This window comes from Lagenorhynchus albirostris, chromosome 7, assembly GCF_949774975.1.
Source record: "Lagenorhynchus albirostris chromosome 7, mLagAlb1.1, whole genome shotgun sequence".
NCBI classification, from domain to species: Eukaryota; Metazoa; Chordata; class Mammalia; order Artiodactyla; family Delphinidae; genus Lagenorhynchus; species Lagenorhynchus albirostris.
Genome location: NC_083101.1, coordinates 22,671,678 through 22,684,582, shown reverse-complemented (window position 1 = coordinate 22,684,582; position 12,905 = coordinate 22,671,678). Strand labels below are relative to the sequence as shown.

Genomic DNA, 12,905 nt, shown 5'->3' with positions numbered 1-12,905 from the left:
TAGTTGAATTTCCAGAGAGAATTTTGAGTCTGGGCCCAAGAGGAAGAAATGGAAAACAAACAAACAAGCCTAAAAACACTAAGACATGCTGGAGAAAAAATATAGTGTTTTAGATACACTGCTGAGCTAAAAGGGAACAGCAAACTGAGGTGATAGGCTGCCCTGGCAGCACACTGTCAGGATCATGCAGACAGGGCATTAAATATAACTGGGAAAAAGAAATGAGCCCTTGGCCTTGACTGAGGAAGTGACTTAGAACTGAGACCCAGTAGTTAAGCTAGGAGTCTCGAAGATCTCCCTATCAGTAAAAGAGTGGAACAGAAAAAATAATCTACCCAGGTGCACTGGGGAGAACAAGGAAGTTTGTCTCAGCTTAGGCTCCAGGTTGGGAAATAAATAAATTAAAAGACTCCCTTCAGAAATCAAAACCCCTCCCTTCCCAATCAAGATGGGATTTGAAGTTAGACCTTCTGCCAAGTCTGAGAATGAAGTTAGACCTCTGCCAAATCTGAGAACCCACAGAAGGAGAAATTAACACAAACCACAGTCCTTAGCCTGTGATATCTCCGCCCCCCCTCCCATCCACGTGCTGCTACTAGCAAGCATCAAACCTCTCCAGAGGGCCAGACCTCAGGACAGCCACACAGGATTCTCTCGAATAAGCCTCACTGATGATGAATTCATCATCCCAAAGACTACAAACACACAGGAAGGATACCATGTATGAGAATCAGCAGAACAGTACACAGTAGGATAGGACCCAAGAATATCAGACTAAAGAGAAGACTGAACCGATTGAGGTTTTGCATTCTCCCTTCTCCACTTCAACTGGTTCCAGTTACATTTCCATTTCTACTCTTTCATGCTTATCTTTAATATTTTAACATGCATACTTGACTTGAAGTCTAAAGGTAATCCTCTTCCCTCGATGAGCTTTCACTCCAACACCTCTGGCTCCCCTGTTACTGTGGTTCAGCATTTTACTTCCATTTGTTTTGAAACCTACCTAAAATTACCTCATATTACCGTTTTGATTTTCCATTCTCAGTTTATTTGGTTATATTTGTATGAAGCCAGCACATCCATGGTACAAGAACAAAAAGGAGATTAAGAGTGAAATAAATTACTGGCCAGTATTATTTAAGAACATAAATGAAGAGTTCCTAAATAAAATATAGCTTCTATATCTGTAGATCTAGATATAGGGAAAGAGAGAGAGGTGTGACTAAATAGAGTTTATTCCAGAATGCAAAGAATATTTAACATTTAAAAATCTGGTAATAGAATTCATCACACGAGCAAATTCAAGGAAAGAAGAAAGGCCAATGATCATCTCACTAGAAATGGAAATACGCGTTTGGTAAATTTAAATAGCCTTTCATGATAATTTGGCAATCTAGGGTTAGAAGGAAATTTCCTTAACTTGGTAAAAGATTTATGTATGGCAACTGTCATATTTGATGGAAATATTCCCTTTTAAGGCAGAAACAAAACAAAGGTGATTCAATCACCAGTTGCTTTTAGCATGTATTGGTGATTATAGGCAAAACAATAAGGAAAAAAAACAAAGGAAAGAATTGGAAAAGAAAAACTTACTCTTTTTCACAAATGATTAATCAGTTACATATAAAATGCAAGATAATATATAAACAAACTGTACTAACAGAGTTTAGTAAATTTGCTGGATTAACTATCAAGCCACATGAATCAACTGTGTTCCTACAGAAACACCAGAAAAAAATTTTTTAATTATTATTTCAAGGACAACCCATTTACAATAACAAAAGGTCTAACGTATCTAGGAATAAGTCTAAATATTCAAAAGCTTACAGCGAAACCTAAATAATTGAAGAGATAATATTTCATGGGAAGAAAAAGGTGTTAAGATGTCAATTTTCCCAAAATTAATATATAAATTCAATGCAATAAAATGAAAATCCCAAAAGGGTTTTTCACGAAGTTTGACAGGCTCCCTAAACACTGCTACAGAAGTACAGAAGAACCAGAGTATCCAAGATAACTTGGAAAACAAAGAACTAGATGCCCTATGGAAAAGAATATGTTATTTTAAAGTGATAAAATAAGACATGATATTGGCACAGAAAAACATGAACAGCCAATGGAATAGAATAAAGAACCAGAAACACACATTTCTATGGTAACTCGATATAAGAGACATGGCTTTACCCACCAATGGGGAAAACAGTGGAACTGTTCATCTATATGAAAAAATAAAACAAATTGACTGTCTATGTCATATCATACCCAGAAATCAATTTCAGGTGATATAAAGACATATGTAAAAAGCAAATAAAGAATATATTTATAATTTGTGAATGGGGGATTTTTCTAAACAAGACCAAAACATTGACAAAATTCAAGACTTCCGTGCAGCAAAAGACTTCCTAATCAGTGAAAAGAAAAGCTGAAGAATAGTAAAAAGTCTGGCAATGCACATAAAAAAGGCTTAGTTTACAAATCAAAATAGAAAAGCCAAACAATCCAATAGCAAAATAGGCAAAGATGGGGACAGGCAATTCATAGAAGAGGAAAACTAAATGGCCAGTCGTCACATGAAAAGATAATTACCCTTCCGGGGAATCAGAGAAAGTTAAATACAAACTGCCGCCAGACCCAATTAATCATTCCATCAGGTGGGCAAAATTTAACAAGTCTGAAAATATTAAGAGTTGGCGAAGACTGTCATACAGTTATGGTGGGAATAAAATTTCAGTGCAACTGCTTTGCAAAACAGTTTGGCAAAAACCACTTAAATCGGACATGTTCATACACGTGATTGAGAGATTCTAACGCCAGAAGAACTCACACATGTGCATAAGGAGACATATACAAGAATTTTCATTGCCACTCTTTTATAATATCAAAATATTAGAAGCAATATAAATATCTGTCAACTGGAGAATGGATAAAATAACCAAAATATACCTTTCTTATTGAGGTATAATTGACATATAGCACTAGTTTCAGGTGTACAACATAATGATTCGATATTTGTATACATTGTGAGATGATCACCATAATAAGCCTCGTTAAGAAGCATCACCATATCCATGGTTACAAAATTTTTCTTGTGATGAGAACTTTTAAGATCTACTCTCAGCAACTTTCAATAATGCAATGTAAGTATTATTAACTATAGTCACCATGTTGTACATTCCATCCCCAGGACTTCTTTATTTTACAACTGGAGGTCTGTACCTTTTGACCATCTTCACCCAAAAGATTTTGAAGCAATCACATCAAAATGTTAACATTTTAAAAGCTGGGTAATAGACATCCTATTGTATTATAACACTCTCTACACTCTTCTGTATGCTTGACATATTTTCTTTTTTAACATCTTTATTGGAGTATAATTGCTTTACAATGGTGTGTTAGTTTCTGCTGTATAACAAAGTGAATCAGCTATACATATACATATACCCCAACATATTTTTAAAATAACAAACACACACCTTAAACTGAAATACATGTTCATGCTTCACTTAACATTCCTATTTCCTGGGAGACAGCAAAGGGTCTGGGAGATAACATTACAGATTTCTAGTAGCTTAGAGTTTAGACCCCAGAATTGGTGAGACCTGGGTTCAAATTCCAGTTGTTTTGTTTACTAATATGACTTGAATAAATTATTTAACACTCTCCTCTTAGAAGTTAGTTTCCTCATCTGTAAAATAGAGAGAAACACACCACGTTTTAAGGACTGAGTTATTATTCAGTTTCTGTAATATCCATTTCTCCTGAAACTTTTAAATCAAGTAACCCAGAGGGTTTAAACCTTCATAAATCAAACACCACCTCTAAAATGCAGCCTTCTTGAACTCACAGATCAAAACAAGATAATTAAATAATTCATCCGATGAAGAAAATTATTTTCTCGTGGCCCTTTTTATTTCCATAGGCTAAGAACAGAATATCTTTCTTTATTATCTTGTTTCAAATCCATTTGTTTTACAATAATACGTGTGGATTGGTGTCTAGGCTCTATTTCTTCCAATGGTTTATCTATCCCTATACAAATACCACACTGACTTATTTATTAAAATGTTATAATAAATTCTGATATCTGGAAGATCACTTTTTCCCACCTCGGTCATCTTCTTCAAGATGATATTGGCTAGTTTTGACCTTTTGTATTTTGATATGAATGTTAGAATCAGCTCGTGAGATTTCAAGACAATTTTTTGGAATTTTTACTGTGACTGCATTCGATCTCCAGACACATTTAAAGAGAACGGACATGAAATCAATGAATCTCACAATGCATTGACATGGTATCTCTCTAAGTCTTCTTTAATGTCTATTAATAAGGTTTTATAAATAATCTCAGAGTCCTTATACCAAATTTATTATTAGAGTTATTCTTAAATACTTGATACTTCTAAGGCATTTGTATACAGGATTTTGGGGTAGTTTTCTCATTGAACAGTTTTTTAAATTGAGATATAACTGACATAGATCATTGTATTAGTTGTAGGTGTTCAATTTTTTATTATTTATTTTATTTTTACTCATGGTAGAAAGTATTTAATAAGTGCCACATCGGTACAGAAAAACACACAGCCCATATAGCTCATCCTTTAAAACCAGAACAGCCAAGTGAAAAGTCAGCAGAGATTCTTATTTTTACTTGAAAAATAAAAATAAAAACAAAATAACAACTAAGGTACACATTGGGAATTGAACTACTACAGTTTTTCTTTCTAGACATGTGACATCCATGTTTTCTTGTCAGTCATGTTCTATCAAACATTGTACTAAACCAGTGAACTAAACCCAAGCAGACAGATGACCAGCAAAGCTGTTTGCTACCTCCTACTGAGCTAGACCAGTGGAACACTATCTTGGTAGGATTATTTTGACAGTAAGAAGTAAGTGCAGAGCCCCTACCCCAACAGAAAACCTAAGGAGCTGTTTTACACAGAAAGGGTTTTAAGCAAACCTGCACAAACATTAACACGCTCTAAGAAAGGAAACCTTTCAGCCTACTTCCAGCATACATTCATTGGTACCCAGTAAAATGGGAACACCAACGTAGCAAGCATGTTTGCTTTCATAGCACTAACAGCTAAAAAGCACACAGCATATAATATTTTGATCTTGAAGTGGGTAATCATGGAAGTTCCAAGATTATATCCACTAGGTTAGCCTGAGTATTCATCTATAAAAATATTTTTTAAAAAACACGTAAACGAGAGTTATAGAAACAATGGGACTACATCAGGACCAGCAGAAGACAGTGATACAAGAACTGTACATGTAAGACTAGGAATTGATTTTCACATGCACCTTTTAGGTAAAGGGAATCTAAGTTGATTCCTACAGCCAAGACTAGCTGTGATAGGATTTTCAGAAATCTTGAGATGGGCAGCTAGCTTGAGTTAACCCCTAGATAAATACTCCCAGTCAAAAACCCCACTGAGGCTGCAGGACTGAAACTCTGACCCATATAAAAAGCTGTGAGTGCACAAAAAGCCTGGTGGGACATGCAAGGCCTGCTGGGCCAAGAGAGTTGATGATAGGGTTCTTCCAACATGGGCACACCAACATGCATGCTGGTGGAATTCCCCCAGGTGGAATGCTGGTCTTGGGCTTGATGCAGAAGCCAGACTCAGAAGCTCCTGCGAGAGGTGTCTACTCAGGGAGGAGTACTAGGGTTACCGAAGACAAGAACGTGTCCAGGAAGTCAGGTAATTTTCTTCTGACCCATCAATACTTAGCATTAGTGAAGAGTTGTAGAACAGAGTCAGTCTTTCCAAGACATATTCTTCTGACATCATTAGCCAAAGCCTCTCCCAGTCTATTGGCCTGGTGATGTCTAGAAAGATCCCATTACCTGCAGGTGGGACCTAGCGCCGCAGACTCTTCTGGGAAGTTGGCATAGAAGATGATCTGCACAATGAAGTCACCATTCAACTGCTGCTTAAGTCCAGTCCCCAGCCTTCTCTTTCTGCTCGGTAGTCCAGAAAGCTTTCTTTAAAAGCTAGAAAATCTGTAAACGTGAGAAGCACGTCGAAAATGTCACCGGTCACTTCATCTTTATGGTGCTGTAAAGTTGTAGTGAAAGCCCCCATGTTAAATCCAGGAATCCGCTCCAACAGCTGTTCTTCTATATACTTTTCTACCAAAGAAATACATTCGTTAAAAGTAGGTGAGCTTACTCTCTTCTGCGTCTTCAAACTCCTGGTAGTACTTGTCCATGCAATTCCTCTGTAATAGCTGGAACTCACCATCCATGATAATGTCCTCTTAATATCCAACCACAGCATCAAATTGTGCATCAGAGGCGAAGAGACGGGCAGCGGGAAGCTCTCTTCCTCTAGGGCGTCCATTGCCGCCGCCGCCGCCGCCGCATCCACCGCCCGCGGGGGAGCGGGCCGCCGGCTTTCTACCACGCCCGCGGCCCGGGAGCATCCTCCGCTCTGCTGCGCAGAGCCCCAACCGGCATCAGGAAGGCCTCGCTGCCGAGGCCGCGGGCGGCTCGCGGCCCAGCCGGGTAGCGCCTGCGCACGACGCCCCGGCCTCAGGCTCCGCGGCTGCGGCCACGGGCCGGCCGGGCCTCTAAGCCCTGCCAGGCCTCACTAAACACGCCGCTGCCGCCACGGGGTCCAGGCGTCCGTTACCGCGCCCCGCCTCTCAATTTTTAAAAAATAGGGTTGTATACCTATTCTTTAAGTTCTTGTTGTATTCTACTACCCATACTTACTGTATTCTCTTATTCTTACAAACAGCTTCTCGATGCTTTTTCTGTGACTAGCTTAGAGGAAAGCAATAAGATGTGCAACTGAAAAGAGGCCGTTTTTAATATTTTAAATACTTAATGCTATTTTTTAATATGTTTGAGAAAAAAATCATGCAGAAAAGTTCTCATAAGAATAAATGTATATTCCGGATACATCATTTGAGTTAAACATCGTGGCACAACAGGACTACAACCTCTCAGATTCCCTGTCATTCGCCACCTTGTTCTTTCTACCTTTTTTCTCCGCTGATATAGAGCTGAATTCCCAGCTGCAGGCTCTGTTGCTCTGCTTTTCCAAGCTGGTCTTGAATGAGACAGTGAGCTGACCAGCAGCTGAGTGTCTCCATCTGACTTGTCACATCTATGCCTGACCATAACCTCTGAGTCCTGAGTTCCCACTGTGTATCCATATACAAACCAGCATGTCAGAGGTAAGCCCAGAGCACAGGCCATAGGGCTGGGCTTCTTCCTGGGCCCTTGGTTTTTGCCAGGTTTTTGCCAGGTGACTTCAGTAACTTGATCAACCACAGTTAAGGTAATGCTAAACAGAGTTCTAGAATATGCAAAGCCCTTGGAGTTGGGGCCCAAACCTGAATCCAGATGAATGACTTTTTCTCCCAGGCTTGAACTAAGGCTTCAAACCTCCCTATGCTGGCTGGTGGAAGTTCATCTCAGTGCAAATACTTTTAAATGGGGCAAATATCTTGTTCACCAACAACCATACCCTATCCCTCTTCCTACAGGGCAGGTGCTCTTGCTACCAAAGGTTGTCTGAATCTTTGAAAGTTGCTTAATACCTAACCTTGCCTTTCAGGAATTCATCCCTTTCAGAAACATTTTATCGGATGCTAAGGAGCAGGTAACAACCCACTATCGCTTCTCTCCCAGCCTGAGCCTGCCCAGGATAATCATTTACGAAATGGAATAAGTCTAGCTTACAGGCAGTTCTTTAAGGGATGCTATGTGATTACCAAATGGTAGTATCATCACTCAGTATCATCACTTGGTAGTATCACCCAAGGTGGAATTTTTAAATGACAGTCTTATTACAGCAAGGTACAGTTCTCAAAAGACAAAACTCCCCTGCACCCTCTGATTACCATCTCCTCAGCTGGTAAAAACAGCAGGGCATTTTCCCACCTTAGCTTTTATTCATGGAATAGCTGCAACTAAAGTTCAAAGCAAAACAACTGGAGAAGGTAGGAGTGTAAAAAGGAAAATAGGCCAAGAGCCCCATCATGGGCAGTAAGAGGGAAGAAGCCACATCACTCTGAAGGATAAAGAATTGGCTCCATTAATCATTAAAACTATTGGGAAAACTGGTGAAATTCATCTCAGGTCTGCAGATTACTTCACCATATTGTATCAGTATTTTCTTTCCTGGTTTCTCTTAATTGTATTAAGGTTCCGTAGCATGGTGACATTAGGGGAAGCTGAGTGAAAGGTATATGGGAAGTTTCTGTGCTTTGTTTTTTCTTTGATTTTTCTAAATTTGTAATTATTTCAAAATAAAAAGTTAAAAGGTAAAAAAAATATATATATATATAAGGGATTTCCTAAAATCAAAAAAAAAAAAAAAAAAAGAATTGGCTCCATTAATCATTAAAGACTAAACCAATTAGAAAGAAAAAGAAACAAACATGAAAGGTCTCATTTGTGGTTTGCCCTAGGTATCCCAGTAAAATTTTATCTTATGAATAGAAAACTCCAAATGTGCCCTTGGATTCTGAAATAAGATATCGTCTCAAACTTTATCTGTGTTTATAAACACAAAAGGGGGCAGAGATGAATTCAAATTGCAATATGAGAACAAATTTAACTTCTAATAGAAACATGGTTCAAGGTGGAGTAAGTCAGAAATCTCAGTGTTTATCTCCACACGCATTTATTCCTGGCAATACACTGGAGTTTTCCTTAGTGTTTATTCAACTTGGCTTTCCTCTGATGGATCTTCTGGCATACTACACATATGCGCGTCATACACACAGACCATATGTAGAGGTACCCACTCACTCCCTGCAAAAAACTATGGGGAATAATTATGGGGAAAAAGGAAGGAACTAACATATGTCAGGGATCTATTAAGAGGCTAATACTGTACAAAGCACCTAGCAGACATTTTGCCATTTAAATCTGTGAGCACAGTGTATATTATTTGAATTCTAGAGATTAAAAAAAAAAATTAGCTGAAGAGAGATCTATATTGAAAGGGATTTAAACCTATATCTGAACCAAAATTCACCTGGATCTAAGCCCACGCATTCTCTTTTCTCTGGGTAGGTGAAGCCAGACCACACTATGTCTTCATTATGTGGCACTGGAAACATACGTCATACTACAAGTAATTGCTCACACTTTAGTCCAAAAGAAAGTTACTACCAAGATAGCCATGATCCCTTACTTTAGGGACTGATAATTTAACAATTGCAACAATTCCATTTTTAAACATTAAAAAGTCATTGAATAGTTTCAGGCAGAAGAGTAAACTGATCTAATCAGTGTTTTTAAAAGATAACACTTTATATACCAACTGCAAAAACACTTTTGAGAAAAGCAATTGGGAAATTCTGAATATGGACGAGTAGAAAATGACATTAAAATGTTGTTTATCATTTGCTATGTGTAAGAATGGGACTGTGGTTATATAAGTGAATTCTTTCTTAGAGATGCATATTGATGTATGAGGACTGAGATAAAATAACAGGATGCCAAGGATTTGCTTTAAAATATTTCATCCCCCCAAAATGGGAGAAGGTGAAGCAAGTCTGGCCAAATGTTAATAACTGTTGAATCTCAGTGATGGCTATATTGGGATTCATTATATTATTCTTTTGATTTCTGTGAATGTTTGAAAACTGCATAATACAAAGTTCCAAAAAAAACCCAAAAAACAAAACAGAAGTCTTTCAATCTCAAAAAACACAACCCACTGAACAAGGAATTCAACTGCTTTAATCCAAATGTATCCACTCTCTAATATCAGAAATGAAACCTCTAAAAACCTATTAGTAATGATGTTCAAAAACACCTGTCTTCCAGCAGACACCAAGTAGAGACCTACTTGTTAGTTATATCAGAGAACTGGGTAAGAACTAGGGGAACAAATCTGTTGATGAAGATGAAGACATTAAGCATCTATCCAAATTCATATCTTTAATGAAAGCTACAGGACATCACTTGAAGGGATCAAAATATCTTCGTTTCCTTGGCTTGAAACCAAGACAGCCACTTAGCAAATGAGAACGAATGAAATACCTTGTAAAATACTGATGGCAAAGATTCCTTCCTTACTGGAATCACAGGTGTGAGATCCGAACGCCTTTGAAGTTCTTAAACACCTCTTCTGATCTCTACTACCGGTCGGTTTGAGAGAGCCCAAACCACCCATTCATGGATTGAACTATTGACCCCTCCATTCAAAAAGAAAATAAAACTTTTAATCCATACTCCACCCACAGTAACTGGATGAACCACCGTTAAAGTCCTGCTGAACAGCATTCTAGAAACAGAAAATGGTCATTGGTTACCTATTCTACCTCCATCCCCTACATTCTCCCATCCCCGCAGGGTAAGAGCGCGTTCGTTTAACCAAAGGATGAGTATGTTCCTGTCTGCAAACATCTCCAGAGCTTCCTTTGGGTGCTCTTTATCTGGACTAGCAGAACAACAAAGCAGCGACAGTCTTCCTGCTGCTGCTAGCCCAGTTTCGCCTCAGTATTCATCTAGCTTCAGAACAAGGTGCTGTCTCTCTCAGCATGAGCAAACAAAAATCCATCTTACAGTCTAGGCAGGAGTCAAGCAGGGAATACAAACTTGTCCCACTTCAAAGCACCAGGCGTATCTTTCACTGACTAAACAGCAATTCCAGCAAGAGTGACAATGAACCTTTCTTCCCTATTATTGTTGGAAACAATCACCAGCTATTTTGTTCATATTAATTAGTTTATATCTAGTAATAGGCAGCCTTGATTAGAAAAATGCTCTTTGTTACCAAATGAATAGAGTACCAAACAAAACCAAAAGCTTTTTTTTTAAATTGTTGTTTTTGTCTTAGGAAAGGATTGTCAGGCCTTTCACACTTGAATGTGGGTTTATCTTTGCACAGGTCCCTGAATTCACTCTAAAAGAATGCAAGCTGATGTGCCAGACAATACCGGGTGAAGCTGATTGAGTGAACAGCTTATTACGCCTTGCCTAAGGAGATGCTGTATTTAAATTACTTTTACCTTCTCTGAACCTGGGGAAAACTTGATAATAGGAGAGACTACAATGAATACAGGCTTGGGGGCAAGGGCAAATCAGCCTCGGATTAAAATCTGACTGCACAAATTACATGTGAAGAGTTGACATATAATCAAGATGCTCATCATGGGCGAGAGGATCCTGGGAACCAAGTGACCCAATGAGCTGCATCTCTCCGGAAGGGTAAGCTGCCTCTCTCTGTGACCTAACACCCCAGCTTACAGCCGACTCCTTCCGAGAGGGCTTGAGTTCCCCCAACTATCAGAAGCTACTACTGCTCCCAACACATGGTGAGAATCATGGGACTCACTTCTCTGGTTGAGATTCTTTAATTAATTGCTTCAACACAGTTGTTAATAGTCAAGGTCTGAACCCAGCTCTAAGACACACGAGCTACACAGGCTTGTTTGAGGTTAATGTTAAATACCTTCATTTGGCTTCCGAGACCCTGCAAAACCTTCTCCAACTTTGTAACCTAAAACATCTACCTTTTCTACAACCTTAAGTATGCCGCTAAGTATTTAACAATGGGTGCTCAGGAATGAGGGCCTGTGTTTGCCAGTTTCTGTGGTGTAAATACTCCACCCTGGCTGATTTCAGGCTATAAGCATGAAGTCAACTGGCTCACGAAATTCCTTTTAAAGTTGAACAATCAGATCTTGTAAGCGGGCAGAGCTGGCTCTAGACATCACTGCTCACAACCTCATACCCCAGTCTACGGCAACCACCCCTGAACTCACATGCAAATGCTGTGAGCTCTCACCTTGGGACACCTGACATTCATTCAGAGGGCTGTCTCCTCTCCCTTACCAGAATAACTCATCCTCATTCACAAGCTCCCAGCCTGGCAGTCTTCCTTCGAGAAGCCCCTCCCCTGATTCTACACGTCTTTTCTGGTGTTCCACTTTATCCACAGAGCACCCATTCTTCCTGTATCATAGCATTTGTGACACAGCATTCTAATTTTTTGTTTCCCTATCTGTGTATTTCCCACTACATTTATAAACTCTGACAGGGCAAAAGCCTTCTTTATCTTATTTATTCTTGCATCCCTAGGCCTGCCACAGTGCTTGCTGAACAATACTGAGATGTATTGAGCAATATGTCAGATACTGTTCTAAGCTCTACACACATGATCTCATTTCAACCCTAAAACCACCCTATGAAGTTGGCTTTTTCATGATGATGCTCATTTTGCAGATGAGGAAACCAAGGCACTGAGAGAGTGGATACCTTTTCTCCTCTCCCCCAACAGGCTCAGTTACAAAATACTGGAGCCAGGATTTGAACCTAGGCAATGTGACTGAAGAGCCTTCTAGACCAGTGTTTCTTAACTTTTTTTTTTTCTATTGGTGATGCTCAAGGATGAAATTTTAATTAAATTCAAATTCTCCCTAAGGAGAAATTAAGGAATAGGATTTCATCAGGCAAGGTTAAGCTCTGGAGGGATTTTTCATCTCCCAAGATCCAATTTTTGCCCTCTTGGGGACAATCTCTTTCCCGTTGGCAATATGTGTTACAGACTTTTCACTATACACATTTACATTAATGTACCATATGTTTATCCCTAAAAACATATGGTTTTGTTTCACAGTTTTAATGATATCTTCCTGTAAGTATCATTCTGCATCTTGCTTTCTTTTCCCTCCACGAGATATCTTGAGGAGACAGAGTTGTGCTGAGATAGACAGATATCCATCATTTAACTGCAGTATTAAAATCATATCAACGTGACCAACTTGATTAAGTCCTTCTACTATTGAATATTAGAAAGTTTTGTACTTCTTGGCCTTCAACGAATGCGTCAATGAATATCTTCCTGCACACCTCCTTGGACTCACATGTTTCTAACATAGGTACCAAGATGGGAACAGGGCATGTGCAAAGGTCTATAATTTTA

At 38.9% G+C, this 12,905-nt stretch overlaps 1 protein-coding gene and 1 pseudogene across 4 annotated transcripts in view; both read right to left on the bottom strand.

The window, feature by feature from the left end:
- LPAR1 (lysophosphatidic acid receptor 1) overlaps window positions 1-12,905 on the bottom strand; it is a 165,094-nt gene that overhangs the window by 70,532 nt on the left and 81,657 nt on the right. The gene's annotated exons all lie outside the window — the stretch shown is intronic.
- LOC132523079 (ADP-ribosylation factor-like protein 2-binding protein) lies at window positions 5,731-6,258 on the bottom strand (annotated as a pseudogene).